This window comes from Mus pahari, chromosome 3, assembly GCF_900095145.1.
Source record: "Mus pahari chromosome 3, PAHARI_EIJ_v1.1, whole genome shotgun sequence".
Taxonomy (NCBI): Eukaryota; Metazoa; Chordata; class Mammalia; order Rodentia; family Muridae; genus Mus; species Mus pahari.
In genome coordinates, this window is record NC_034592.1 from 94,179,830 (window position 1) to 94,195,651 (window position 15,822).

The following is a 15,822-nucleotide window of genomic DNA, read 5'->3' on the forward strand; positions in this document are numbered from 1 at the left end:
AACTCAGGACTTCCTGCCTAGGTAGGCTGGGGCTTCCCACATCAATGAGTAATCAAGAAAATGCCCCACTGACTTGCCCACAGGCCTTTTCTCCATTGAATTTCTATCTTCCCAGGTGATGCTAGCTTGTGTTAAGTTGGCAATCAAACAACTAGCAGATTGAAACGTCATCATGTCACAATAGCAAAAGGGCGGCCCCTCTTGAATGACAGTGAAATCTGTTTATATCTAGGTTTCATGTGTGCTGCCATGTATTCTAATCTCAGTTCATCTCTATTGTATGTTCATATGTATATTTATTTAAAGTGATTTATTTTTTGTATGTGTATGTATAAATACCATGGAGGCCAGAAAGGGGTCTTAGGTCCCCTGGAGCTGGAGCTACAGGTATTTTATGAGTGGTCTGATGTCCTGGGATGTAACTCTTGTCTTCAAATAGATCAGTAAGCCCTCTTATGTGCCAAACCATGTCTGGAGCTTCTGCTTAAAATTTTCTGATTGAAATGCTAGGAACTCCATTTGGCACTGGAAGCACTGTTACTTAATGGATACTTATGTAGGACAGATTTTCCCATCATGATGAACACGGTTTCTGTACTCAAAAATGGCATTATGTGCCCCGCTGTCAACTTCCACAAAAACAGAAAACCCACTAGAGAAATGTTCATACCTGTAGACATCTGGCCTAAGGCATAGTAATGTCTTCCCGGCCTATTTTGAGCTTTTCACTTGTCTCTTTCTAAATTAATTTTCCTTCTCCTCTACTTAGAGCATTTGGACTGAAGAGATTTTTCTCCAGAACCCATCTGGTTAAACAGTACATAATCTGGGGAGAAAAGAGCCCTGCACACCAGTACCGGGAAGGATGGAGGTTACCTGGGGGAGGACGGGAAGAGCCACTAAAACTTCTTTTATTAAAATAATTTGGATGTCTATGTAGGAACTTGCTGGGGCATGGCTTCTTTTCATAGTCTCTTTCTTAGCTTCCTGGTGAATGTAAATGACAATTTAAACAGGAGCAAGGGGAAATGGGCACTTGTTTTCTTGACTTTAACTTTGCTTCACTAACGTCAAGTTTTTGGTGGAGTAAATAGGAAAAACTTTAAAGAAAAAGGGCATGAAGGATCATAAATATTTAAAAGAAAATGTCCTGAAGAGTCACATGCTTGTGACACACTTTGGATTTGTTGACCTCTGTTTCTATCTCACCCAATTTATAATTGGACTTAGTAAGGCATTGTGGGAATGTACTTAGTGACACATTTTTATGTTTTCCCGAAGAAAAGGAAAACAATAGGCATTCCACCTGGAAAATGAAAATATTTATTTTATGCTTATTTTTATTTTGTTTTTTAAAAGGAATTATTAGCTTACGAAACATTATTTTGGGTGTGGTGGGAAAGAGCAGTTCTGCCTGGCCGGTAAAACGGCCCTTGGGTCTTGGCAGCCTCTTATCTGATGGAGTTTTCTTTATACTCCACAGTGTTACCCTGTGTGTGTTCCCTTCTTAATTATCTGTTGAAGTTTCCCTCTTCAGACGTTACCTGGGAATTCTGTTTGGCCCGACTAGATTGCTTTTGATGTGATACTATTTCAGGCATACATGTGAGTTTTGCCATTTTTCTGTTTCTTAATTTTATACATTGAAATTTATCACCAATAAGAAAAGAAAACAGTTGTGAAACCTAGTTTGTGTACTGGTCTTAAAAAATAAAACAAAGGCTAGAACTAAACTCTTAGACCCAGGGAGAAGCCATCTGTGTGTTCTGCTTTTAGAGTCCTTGTAAGGTATAGAGCCAGACAGGAAAATGGGGCTGGGAGATCATCTGTGTGATTTATCCACACCCACTTCGTTAGTGAGAGAGTGCCTCAGACATGTGATAAATGTTTACTCTGCAGTAACTAATTGAAATAATAGTCTTTAGAGAGGATCGACAAGATGATGCAGGGACTTCATAGTAACCATACACAAAATTACAGGGTAACAGCATGGACCACTGAGCCCACAGGACAGTTTAGTCGTATCAGTGGAGAGCATCATGGGTGCATCATATGTCAATGTCTGTTAACTTCTATCTTCTCAGCCTCATGGTAGCTTTGACATGCTAATATGTCATAGAAAATTTATGTTATTATTATCTTCTAGAGAATACCTTTAGTTTATTAACATGATACTATTAAAACAGCGGCTTGTTCTAAAGGTCTTTGCTTAATGAACTTCACTGACATTTTATTTTTGGAGAAAAGAGTATGAAGAAGTGGGTTTCTTAAACTTTATATTATTGAGTCTTAAAAAATATTATCTACTTATAATTCAAACATTAAATCATATAGATTGTATCCAGAAAGGTTGCCATCCACTAGGCTGTGCTCATAGTTCCTAAATAATATTAAAGCTTAATAACAATGGAATACACACTCTCTCTAGCTCATGATATCTGCTACTTATAGACTTTTAACGTAAGGGCTTCAACATTGCTAAAATTCATTTCTAGTTGTAACTTGGTTGAATTAAGTGGCTGAGGCATATGACCATCCCTGAAGGTATTCCCATATAAATAATGAATTCCATGGAACCCTTAGAAAAACCACTTGGTGTTCTTGAAGAAGTTCTCTATTCTGCCTGCTGGATTTCACCCAAAAATTTCCTTCATACTTTATAAAAAGGAAATGTTAACTTTGCCACAGCAAATTTACCATATTTCAGTAAGAACTGAATTATGAATCCTCTTATTTACTGATGTAATAAGTACAAAAAATATAAATCTTTGAACCACATCACACACTGAAAAAACTTAAATTTTATTCAAATCTATTCAAATTGCATACAATATTTTTTTGAGCTGTATCAAGGGAACACAATAAAACTGTGCAGGCTGCTCTGAATTGACCAACATTTTAGAGATGCGTGCTAATTTCAGCTCTTTTGGGTCAACAAAGGGCCAAGGAATAATATGCACCACTTTCCTTTTGTCTGGGTTGTGGGTTATTCAAAGAAGTTTTCAAAAAAAAAAAAAAGTCTCATTAGAACTTTTCTTCCATCCTGGACAATCAGCTTTGTAGACAGAGCTGCCTCTGCCCCTTCTACAAGCATCCTGGATCACTGTGGGGACTGCAAAGTAATTTGACGGTCAGACTAAGCCAGACATAATTGGAAAAGACTAGCTGCCAAGAAGCAATCAGATCCACTACATTCCAGAAATCAAGCCTCTTCCAGATGCTGATGGTGCATCCTGCTGCATCCCAGGGCTGTGAATGACATGTGCCTGGAGTTTGATGTAGATGCTTCCTTTGCCCTGTACACAGAGCTTAATCCAGAGGCCAGTCAAGTAAGAGAGCTGAGTTTATATATTATCCCTGTTATCATATATTCTCTGGACACCAAACCACACAAGCACACCAAACAGAGGAAACCACAGCTTTCTTTGGTCCTGGATATCCTTTGGGGCAGAAACCTTCTTGCTCCAGATACATTTCACGACTGATCTGCTTCCAGTTTCCAGTCTGCTGGTGCACTAAACCTTAGACTCCATTATGCTCCTTGTAGCCCTGCTTTGGCCCTGCCTGTATACACAGTTGAGGCTGGCAAAAGAGGAAGGTTATAGCTTGATATGAAGGTATAGCCATTTCTTTGTTTGGACATTTAACAACAACAATAACAGCAACACTAAAGCAAAGTAAAGAGTTCTCCTGGTCCCCAGGGGAAGCAAGAAAAAGAACCATAATGAGTTTTCAGAAACCAGAAAACCCCACAGCTCAAGCAGAGCTTTGCCCCATTTCTGAATCAACAGAGAGGAGGAAACGCATTTCTCACCTGTCTTGTCTTCTGCGCTGGAGCCAGCTGCTGCACCAGGAATAAGCAGACAAGAGCTTTTACTTCCCGTCCACCTGTTCACACTGACAGCTCTTCTATTGCAAAACTCACTTGAAGATGAAGCCTATGCATTCTGCAGGGAGGAGCTGTCGGCTCTCACCTGAGTACAGGCGCAGTGGCGTCTACCTGGCCACTGAATATTCCAACGGAAATGTCTTTAGAGAGCTTTTGATTAGTTGTAGGGGGTCTTCTCTGAAGGCTGGGATTGCCTTCCCTTTGCTAGATATTCTTTCTCCCCTTTCTCCAGTTTTGTTTGGAATAAACAGTAGCTGCTAGAGAGCCTGGCTCTGCTGAAGATGGTTGCCCAGTGATTTGACTCACAACACACGGCCCTTAGGGCAACAAAAGGGAAAGATGAGGGCAGGCCATATGCCAAGGATCCGGAGCTTGCCTGACAAGCTTCTGACTTGAGGGGGGGCCTAGTACATGGAGGATTTGTTGGGCAGTTCCCAAGACCCATTTCCTTACAGTGTAGCTATTATGTTAAAACAGAGTCTTTGGGTAGCAACTGAAATCTAGAAAGTGATCTGCAGTCTGCTGGCCTCCTCCCACACACACCACCCTTCCCAAGGGTACAGCACACCCCAGCTTGCAACTTGTTGCTTCTTGCCTCAAGGACTCAGTGTTGGGAAACAAAAGTAAACAAAAGCCTTAATTAAAGAGAGAGAGGTCATGTTGCCCAGCTTCCACGTGACCTCTGGATCGGCGATGTCACCCACATCACCCAGCGATGCGCTGCCAGTCGATTTCATAGTAAAATATCAACTGTGTCCCTGTATCACCTTCACCATTGACTTCCTTATTCAACTCTACAAGTTATATTACTGACACCCAAGTCCGGGAAAATAACAGCAGGCTTGGTTTTCACACACAGGACAGTGTAGATGTGGACTGCAATACTACATGTTGTCAGCCTTGAAAACCACAGGAACAGAAGTTATAAGATGCCAGAAATAATCAACTAATTATACTTTAATAATTCATGACACAAAGGAAACGGGCATAAGCGACCTTTCCTTCATCTCTTGTGCTGTAGTAACTATTATTGGAATAAATTTGGTAAATTCAGCTCTAGCTTAAAATAAAAGGGGCTGTCAATGTAAAAGAAGGCATGAATGTGAAAAGAGCAAGAAGAAGGGGTATACGGGAAAGTTTAGAGTGAGGAAAAGAAAGGGAGAAATGATATAATTATACTAATCTCAAAACATAAGGAATTTTAAAAAATATAACAATAAAAATATTTACATATGAAAAAAGTTGTTGAGAACCAGTAAGTTACAAGACCATGGTTTCTAATAGTATGAGTGAGTAAAATAAACAACAAATCTGTCAGTAGATAAAGTTAAAAAATTTTAAGAATTAATCCTACAAACAGGCAGATAAGCAAAAACAAGCAGGCAAATGAAACTTGAATCTACCCTGGAGGGGTTCTCCCAAATGAGCCCCGAATCCAAATGTCTTTGGGACTTAATGATTTCTTGTTAATTGGCTATATACCCAGTAGTGGCATGGCCGAGTCATGTCACAGTTCTCTATTTAATTTTAAAATCACCTCTATCCTGTCTTCCACAATAGTTGATCTTGTTCATATTCTCCCTAAAAGTGTACAACGAGAACCCCTTTACCAACAGTCTCTCAAACACTTGCTTTTAAATCTTCTGGACAAATCCTTCTACTAGTGAGAAGTGACATCCCATCGTGGCTGAATTATTATATCCTTCATTAGTAGACACTTTAGAAGTAGTGTTCACCTGCCTATTATCCACGTATGTATCTTCTTTTAATAGACTTCTATTCCAGTTTTTTCTCTCTCTATTGAACTTGTTACTGAGTTGAGGTTCATATACATTTGGATATTAACCCTTAGCTAGTTGTACCTTGGTCTAGTTTTTTTTTTCTTGTGGTAAATACCATGATCAAAAGCAACTTGGTTTAATCTCAGCATACGCTTACAGGAAAAGTTCCTTATTGAGGGAAGTTAGAGAAGGAAGTCAAGCAGAAACCACAGAGGAATGTAGCCTGCTGGCTCACTCTGCCTGCAGCTCATGCTCAACTTTCCTATGCAGTCCCAGCCCAGCTGCCTTGGGATGGCCCCACCACAAGGTGGGCCTTTGCTACCACTCATCAATCAGGACAATCTCTTTAACACACACTGTTATAGTTTGCTTTCTATTGCTGTGGTAAAACACTAGCCAAAAGCGACTTGGGGAGGAAAAGGTTTAGTTCACTTTATTCTGACAGGTAGCAACAGTCAGTCACTGAAGGGATCCAAGGCAGAAACTCAAGCAGGACAGGCACCTGCAGGCAGACACAGAAGCAGACACCTGAGGACACGGCTTACTGACTTGCTTTTATGGCTTGTTCAGTCGGCTTTCCTATACAACCCAGGGAGAGCTGTCTAGAGGTGGCCCCTTACACAGTAGGCTGGGAACTCACTCCCATGTCAATCATTAATCAAGAAACCTCACACTTGCCTAGAGACTGATGTTATGGGAACGTTTTCTCAATTGAGATTCCTCTTTCCATATGACTGGCTTGTATAAGGGTTACAGAAAAGTAACAGGGACTTGAGGGAACACTCAACTCTGTCAAAGCAGTTACTCAATTGAGATTCATTCTTCTCAGGTGACTTTAAGTTGTGTCAACTTGACAGTAAAACCTAACCAGAACCTGCTTACAAATATTTTAATATATTTCATTTGTCAAATCTTCATTTTTTAGAAATTATTTCCTTGACTGTGCAGAAATTTTTTAGTTCAATATACTTCCAATTGAATATTCTTGTTTGTGTTGACTGTTTTCTGTGTTATATCAAAAAATATTGTATAAATAGCATTGCAGCACTATTTACATGGCTAAGATAGAAATGTTTGTCAACTGATGCCCAAATTAAGAAAATGTACCACATACACCATGAGATCTTTGTCAATGAACTTGTAGAACTTTGTGTTAAATAATGTCACATGGGCACACAAAAGTAATGCATAATCCCAATGTCTGGGGCCCAAAAGGCCAAGATCATAGATTCATAGAGTAAAGAATGATGGTTGCCAGTAGATGGGGGTTGAAGAAAGGACTTTACAGAGGTAGTTATATTTAGGAGGCATGAGTAAGTTCAGGACATCTATCACATAGGTAACCCTAGTTAATAAAAGGTTAATAAAGTTATGTACTTGAAGATAGCTAAGGCAATAGATCTTAAATGTTCTTAGAAGAAAAAGTAGATATGATAGGTAGTGGATAGCTTAATTTAACAATTTCACTCTATGTATATAGAAAACAAAATATGCAAGACAACAACAAACACAGGAACACACACACACACACACACACACACACAAGCATAATTTGTAGTATAACCAATACCTTAGCTAAGATAAGTAAATTAGTGGTTTCTGGGATTAAAAAGCTTACTTTTCGAGAACTTGGTCCTTTCTACATTAACTCGTTTAAATCTTTAGCTTGATTTCATATGTGCCTTTGAGTTTCTCTTCTAATATTAGTGCTGTGAATTTTAGAAGGAGAAAATGAGCCCACTGGTTCCTGATCTAAAGGAGGAACACAAACATGTAAAGTCTGTCATAGGCCTCACAGCAGCACAGCTGCCACAGCTGCTGCAGCCTCCACAGCGTCATCTACGGGCTTCAACGAGGAAAACAGAGGGGGTGTTCTCAGTAGTCATGGGGCCATAAGCAAAGAGTAAGGCCATCCAGAATTTGCTGAAGGATTCTGCTGGGACAATGGAAGAGGTAGTTTTGCCAAAAGGCAAGTGTAAGCCCATCACAACCCTAAAGATCTCCAACTGCCAGGTTGCACTCACAGAACACAGTAACAGCCCTAATGGCTGGACCCAGCCTCAACCCTATAGAGTAAAAAGCCCAACCTCAAGATTTGAAATCTCACCAATCTCTTGGCTTGCCCTAAGATCTCAACTTGAAATCTCACCAATCTCCTCCCTGGAAATACCCCCACCCAGGAAACCCTATCTAAACTCTGTCTTTTGCTCTGTTCTCTTGCACAAGCAGAGGCAGCCACTCTCCTGGGTTCTTTTCTCCCATAAGTCTTTTGTATAAGGTGTATAATTAGTTTTCTCAAACATGAACGAATTGGCTCCAGAGCATTAATGTTTATAATTGTAAGCTTTTGTCCATATGGTATAATGACCTTAATCAGTACTCCCATCCTGAGCTCCTAAGGGTCTGCCCTAGTGCATAGAAAATACCAGCACACAGCACACTCTTTTAAATGCCTCTCCTATAAAAGGTCTGTTAATCATGTGACTCTAGGCACGTCATCAATCTACAAATTAATCTGTACTTCACATCTTGCTTGATTAAAGGAGAGAAAGCATTTTAAGGAATCTAGCACAATTCCTGGCACTTTATTTACAACCAATAAATGTTGCTGAAAGAATGAATCATAGGCATCCAATAAATTTTAATTTCTTTTTTTTATTATCATCTTTGGGGCAAATTCAAGCTTTATAGTTTAAACTGTTCATAGATGTCTGCAATTTTCTGCATTTGCCTTTAAATCAGAGCCTTTTCCTAGAGAACTCCAGTGGTAGACATCTCATTTTCATGAAGTCCCCAAGGGAGCAAGGCTCATACTGCATTACTCCTTTTAGAAAGATTGGTAAAATTCCACTTGGCTCCGTGTCTGTTATCTGAGTCCAGGGAAGCAAAGTTTGTTTTTAGGCTCCGACTTTGTTCTCAGCTGTATTTTGTATCCCAAGACAGTAACAGAAAAAGGGCTCTGAATTAAAACTTGAGATTTAGTTATTCCGTATGTTGCCCTCTGTGAGGAATGTTTTGAGTTTTGAAAATGAGAGTGTACAAAACAAGGAAGTGCAGAAAATTCAGTAGTGCTCTCAGCAATTTGTCTAATTCCATAAAACTTCCTTGGTGAGGAGCAATTTCTAGGTGTAATTTCTGCATCTCATGAATGTAGTCCATCGGTAGGTGACTTACTTAACGTTGCTGTTTTCTTTGTCATTTATAGCTGCAAGTATGCAGCTCTCAGAGAGGGTTTTTCCTCCTAAACTATTATGTTTCATGGCTGCTTTTCCAACCTTATATGAGCAGCTTCTTCATCCTTGATATTTTACCTGACACCTAGGAGAATGAATGGCTTCTAAACATGTCAAAGATCTTGTCTGCGAGTCTTACTTTGCCAGTAAAAACTAGTAATTTCTCCAAAAGAGCTTCAAAAAGGGAGAAACTATGATGAGAAAATAAACATATTGAAAACTCATTTGGATAGATGGCTGAATGGAAAAGCAGATTTGTAAATATGAACATCATTTTGAAGACAGTCAGGGGAAATCATCAGCAGGTTCACAAATATGATTTGTGACTTGGAAAAGCTTAAGATATTTTCTGATTCAATGATTTAATCTTATAAGAGATGAACATGGGATGCTTGCAAGCTAGCATAAAACGGGATGCCATAAGGGAACTATCTAGACATTTCTATTTTTAATATGAGTTAGAATAGGTTGGACATGGTGATAACAGTAATACTGAAACAGCTTAGGGGCTTACCACAGTGAGGGCATTGTTCCCATAAGCCTCATTCCCAACACAGGAATCCTGGAAAAACTGCATGATACCCAAGGCTGATGAACTCTCAGCACTTGTGACAGAGTGTGGAAAGCAACATGGACAATTAGGCATGACATTTACAGACTCACACTTGCAAGTGACCCTTTACAGATCCATCCTCAGTTAATCATGCTTTGCTTGAAGGAGATTAAGACTCTTCCTTGTGTTTTTAGAAGGAGGAAAACTGGAATATGTTTAAATGGTTCAAATATTTGAAAACCCTTATTAATCATATAATCATAAACAGACTTCAAATGTATTAAGTCGTAGATAGCAAAAGCAAACATGGAACACATAGAAATATAGTAAGATTTACCTTAAAAATAAAATGCTTTGATCATTTGAAAGATATAGATGGTCAAAGTATAGTCACCAACTTACCATGGGATGCTCACCCCGATTGATACATTTGTAACACAACCCCTACATCTAAGGCTCAGAAAGCATTGGGCAAGAGGGCTCAGAAGTATTGTAAAAGAACATCTTATTTCTTCTTAAAACAAGAGAATATAAAGTGGGGGGAATAGTAGGGGGAGGAGGTAGATTTGGGGGAGTTGGGTGGTTGATTATAATCATTATACCTTGTATGAAATTCTCAAACAATTAATAAACTATTGAATTATTTTTAAAGATTTACTGATGCTTTGGTTAGATAATTTGATTATGGAAAATACATTATGGAATCATGACTGAGTAGTCAAAAATATTTCTCCCATCCTGGAGACCACATTTACCTGGCTGAATTAGTGAGAATCATGTTGTTATATAATATTTATATATCTAAAGAAAGGCCTAGTTGGGATACACAAAAACATTGACGTAACTAAAAATGAGTTGGAGGAATATAACAGCATTTCTTTTGCACTAGTACAAGAACCTGGCAGTACAGGTGGAAACATTCTTCTTTATGGGACAGATCCAATGGCAGCTTCTTTTGACTAAACCATTAGAGATTCCAAATCCATCTTAGATTTGATGGGAAATCAAAGGGAAAAGTGAACTCACCAGTTTGCTATGACTATTTGACATTTGTATATTAGTATTCTTACCACAATTGATTAAACTTTTCTCAACTTTATATACTTCAAATTATATATTGTAAGGCAACCCCAGTAAATATCATCAACTCCAGGAAACTGACATTTTCTTTTCTTCGAATAGACAGTACATGATTGTGGTAAATTCACCCAGGAAAAGTTACTGAACAAGTCCTTCCATTCATCAGCTTGGAGAATTTCTCTTGGTAACCTTAGACCTCTACCACCCTGCCAAAGATCTTTTGTTGGTTGCCTTCTCCATTGGTATAGTTAAATTTAAAAATCAGAAGTCCACTCCTGAATGAGTTCTTGACTATACAGAGAGCTCAAAAAGTATACCCTGAAATGTATAATAAATAAATAATCAACATAATAATCAATAAATGGGTAAGTGAACTGATCAGGTTTCTGAAGAAGAAATACAAATATATAATAGAAACAAGAAAAATCTTCAATATTCATAAACATCAGAAAAATGAAAATTAAAAGTGCATTGAGATTCCATCTAGTCCTGATTCCAAAGGCTATCATAAAGAAAACAAATTCTATTGAGTATGCAGAGAAAGAAGAATCTTTATATACTGCTGCTGGCAATTCAGCTAGTGTGGCCACTATGGAAATCAATATGAATATTGAAGCAACAATACAAAATAAACAAATAAAGAAACACCAATCCAAAATAGCCCTACTACTCTATGATAAAGCTGTTCCACTTTTGAGTACCTACCTGAAGGAATCTACCAGGAATCTGCATCCACATGCTGCAGAGACACTGTGTACTCATGTCCATTGAAATAGTATACATAAGAGCCAGCTGTTGGGACTATTCTAGACAACCATCACCAAGTAAATATATAAAGATAATTAGTGATGCCCCCCAACATGCCCATGTGCACACACATACACACATACACACACACCCCACATAGTTTATTCATTCATAAGAAAGAATGAAATTATGTCATCTACAGAGAACTGAACAGGACTGGAGATTGCATACTAAAAGAAATGAGCCATAGACTTGAGTACTCTAATACTGCATTTCTCTCTCCTATGTGCACTCTAGATTATGTGTGATACTATATACATATAAAAATAGACAAAAACTGAGTAAGGAAGGGCAGATTTGTAAGGGAAGGAGGAGGAGACAATAAAAGGGTAATCTGAAGAAAAAGACAAACGTGGAACTTAGATTTGAAGTTGACATGAGAGGAGAAGGAAGATTATTTTGTGAGAGGAGGAGAATGCACCAAGTGAGGATGTTGAAGGATGAATATGAGAAAATCATAATGACGAGTATATGAAAAATGCCATCAAGAACTCATCGTTTTATGTGCTCAGTAAACAGAACAGATAAGGGAAGGGTTGGTCTCTCCTTAAGATGGTTTCAAATGCAATCATCCTCCAGAGAAGCAGGATTTTCTCTTTCCTGGTTTTTGAGCATATTTTGGGACACATATTTTAATCAGTTGTTTATTTTTTCATGTTTAATTTTTCATAAAACCCAGAGGTTAATACTATTATTTAAATCGAGGAACCTAAAATTTAAAGCTGTTGAGTAACTTGCTCAAATTCTCAAAACTAGTAATAAATAGGGCTGGAATTCAAATGAAGTTTTAGCTTCAAAACCTGAGCCCCCTTCACCATTATGTAACAATGGAGAGAACAACTGTACCTACCATATCCATGCACACACATAGAACATCTGTACCTACCATATCCACGCACACATACACAATGGACGTGCATGGGAGTACACTACACACCCTTGAGATACTCCTTACAGAGCTTCTTTGTCACTGAGGGTCACAGACTATACCGAGTAGATCTATGTTAGGTGCTTGCCCTAGAAAGAGTAAGAGCTAGTGTCCCATCACTAACAATGAGAATAAATAAGCATATAGCTAAATAACTAAAATTAGAGGAAGCTATATAAATAATAAGGCACCAGAAAGGAACAAGTTGGTTTTTTTGAATCAATTTAAATGATGAAAGAGCTGAGCTAAATAAGCAAGGAGAAGGACTGTACCTTTGGAACTTGGAAACATTCCAGGCAGAGAGAACAGCAGGATTAGCGAGAGGGTGAGAACATTCCAAGGTAGAGCCAAACAAAAATGAACAGAGGTCAGCCTGCTATACACGAGGGACACACAAGCCATGATGGCAGTTGGATGAAGGGTGAGAGATTAAGGTAGAAACACATCAAATAATGTGAGATCTAGTAGGGGGCTGGAGAGATGGCTCAGCACTTAAGAGCACTGATTGCTCTTCCAGAGGTCCTGAGTTCAACTCCCAGCAACCACATGGTGGCTCACAACCATCTGTAATGGAATCGGATGCCCTCTTCTGGTGTGTCTGAGGACAGCAACACTGTACTCACATACATTAAATAAGTAAATCAATCAATCAATTAATTAAAAAAAGATCTAGTAGAACAGGAAGAGGAAATAAACAACATCTACCCATGAATTGAAGAAGTATATGAAAGGCGGGGCGATCAAACGTTTTGAAAGACAGAGCTTTTCTTCCTAAGTCTCCTTTCCATGAGTTGTCTTCTCTGCCTAAGCTATTCCGCCCTTTATTCTCTCCAAGACCTGGTGCTATACAAATTTAATTTTAGATATGAAAACTATGGCATTCTTTTTATGCCCTGCTGATCTCAAAGTTAGCTGTGCTCCATAAAATGGGCTGCAGTTGTAGCAGACATGTCTTCTCAGAAGCAGACGATGTCGGCAGACACAACACACGTATGTCTCCAGAGGTCAGTGTACAGAATTTTGACCATCAGGAAGATGTGTAGTTAACATTTGGTGATCCAGGAAACTCAGCATTCGAGGAACAAGGCAGAAAAGAATGTTACCTGTGAATTATAGGACATGATGCATCCTGTAATCTTCTGAGGAGTTTCTTAGTCTGTTCAGGAATATTTGCCTGGCGTCTATGGGAACATCCCAAGAGTCATTGGTTCCTTGTTTATCTTCAGGCAAAGGTCCAAAAGTTCAAAGGGCCAAAGGTCCAGTGGATTAACAACAACAAAAGACTTATATTTAGGATTTGGTGATAAGATGTAGAAGTTGAATTTAGAATATGAAAAGAAGAAAATATGCTCTACAGTGAAGTCTCACAAACCTGCTCTATTGCATGCAGTGTATTTGTGAAAGCATGTTGATGTCTTTTGCTCATTATAAGCTGCATCCTAAATCTCACATTCTCTCCTCCCCCAGATAGATTTACAATTCTTTTTTATTTTCTCTTAGTTTTAAAGGGCTTTGAAGCCTTCTCCTTTTTCTCTCTTGATCGTTTTCCTAATAAGTGCCCAGAGCTCTTGGCATAAAAAGAGTAACTCACTCCTCACCCCATAACATTAACAGTGGGAACAAATACTGGCATACTTTATATAAAGAATTTGAAAAAAAGGCTGATCTATGAGCTCATTATTTGTCTAGCCACATCTAAATTCCTCAAAATTATTCTTTATTTTTTCCAAATGAACAATTATTCTATACAGAAAATGAGACGCCACTCAAAGGTGGTTCATCCTGGTCTGTACTTGACTTGCAAAAGGAACATTTAATGTTGAGATCCCCTAGAGAGAAACTGGAGTTGAGAAAGTATTCCAGAGGGAAAATTGCTCATTCTCTTAAAAAATTACTTAAGAGGGTGTAGGCTGGCCTATTAATGTCTCTGACAAATTGATAAGCATAGACATCCGAGACTGAGAACCTCATGAAGTGCTAATGGAAACTCGGAATGCATTTGTTTTAGAGAGGACTGACGCTACTTGGCTACTTTTACGAACCAGTAATAGATACACTTGGTGGTTAAAATTTTTTTTCTTTTCTCTTTAATCAGTAAGAGGCACTATCACCATCTGTCTTATTCCAGTGATGTTGATTTTTTTATTTTTAACTTATAATATTTGATATTACCAAACTAAGTGGCAGAGATATCACACACACACACACATACAAAATAGGAAACATTACATTAATTTATTTTTTTTGATGAAACTGGAAGTGAAAGAAATTAAGAAGATATAGCTGCATAATTGAAGATAGTGAACATCTTTGCTATATACTTAAATACTTTGTATCTGCTTCATTTTCTTCTACTATAAATTATTACATAATCATAAAATTTAAACAACTCAGAAGCATAAGAAGTAAACAAAGTTCTCCTCATCACGTCTGTCAACTAGTTTGTCTGAGAAACTCATGGTAACAGTGTAGGAGGTGTATTCTGAGACTTTTAATGTTTATATAGGGTTACACAGGGTTGGCTCCCTTACAAAAACATACAAAGAAATGAGAGCATTATATGTATTCTTGCCTTTAAAATTCCAGTTGTATTTCGATGGTGAATTAGTCCTCCCTGTTTAAATTTTTAATTGATACACAAAAACTGTATATGTAGTACACTGTGATAAATATACATAACATGTAATTATCAAATCATGGTAATGTGTGTTTCTCAGCAAACATTTGTAGTTGCCTTGTGCAAAGTCCCTTTGAACTTATCTTTATTAATTTTTCTTTCTATATATTTTCTTTTTTTAAAAATTTATTCTTTAATCTATTTTTACAGCCCAGACTTCATTCTTCTCCAGGTCCACCCTCTGACTGTCCCACATCCCACATCTTCCCCTCCAACTCACGTTTCCAAAAGGATGTCCCTACCTCCCCACCCCCAACCCACCAGACCTTCTCATTCCCTGGGGCCTCACGCTTCTTGAGGTTAGGTGCATCTTCTCTGACTGAGTCCAGACCTGGCAGTCTTCTGCTGTATATGTGTTGGGAGCTGGTGTATTCTGCCTGGTTGGTGGCTCAATGTCTAAGAGAATTTAGGGTCCAGGTTAGTTGAGACTGCTGGTCTTTCTATAGGGTTGCCCTCCTCCTCAGCTTCTTCCAGCTTTTCCCTAATTCTACCACAGGGGTCACCAGCTTCTGCCCATTGGTTAGGTGCTAGTATCTGCATCTGACTCTTTCAGCTGCTTGTTGGGTCTTTTGGAGGGCAGTCATATTAGGCACCTTTTTGTGAGCACACAATAGCATTAGTAATAGTGTCAGGCCTTGGTGCCTCCCCTTATGCTAGATCCCAATTTGGGCCTGTCACTGAACCTCCTTTTCCTCAGGCTCTTCTTCATTTGTGTCCCTGCAATTCTTTCAGACAGGAACAATTCTGGGTCAGAGTTTTTGACTGTGGCATGGCAACCCCATCCCAGTGGACTCTACTCATCTTTCTATTTTGTTTTTAATTGAAAATATTTTTTCATCCAATGTATTCAGATCTCACCTCTCCTACCTCCTCT

The 15,822-nt window shown here is 38.5% G+C and overlaps 1 protein-coding gene across 2 annotated transcripts in view; it reads right to left on the minus strand.

Moving 5' to 3' along the window:
- Positions 1-13,389, minus strand: part of Bbox1 (gamma-butyrobetaine hydroxylase 1) — a 56,381-nt gene extending 42,992 nt beyond the window's left edge. Inside the window, exon 1 of one of the 2 annotated variants that reach the window (XM_029536563.1) lies at positions 13,375-13,389. The gene's annotated coding sequence lies outside the window, so the exon portion shown is untranslated. Of the gene's footprint in view, positions 1-3,814; positions 4,053-13,374 lie in introns of those variants that run through there. The other variant, XM_029536562.1, reaches the window with a different exon arrangement.
- Positions 13,390-15,822: the final 2,433 nt, after the last annotated feature.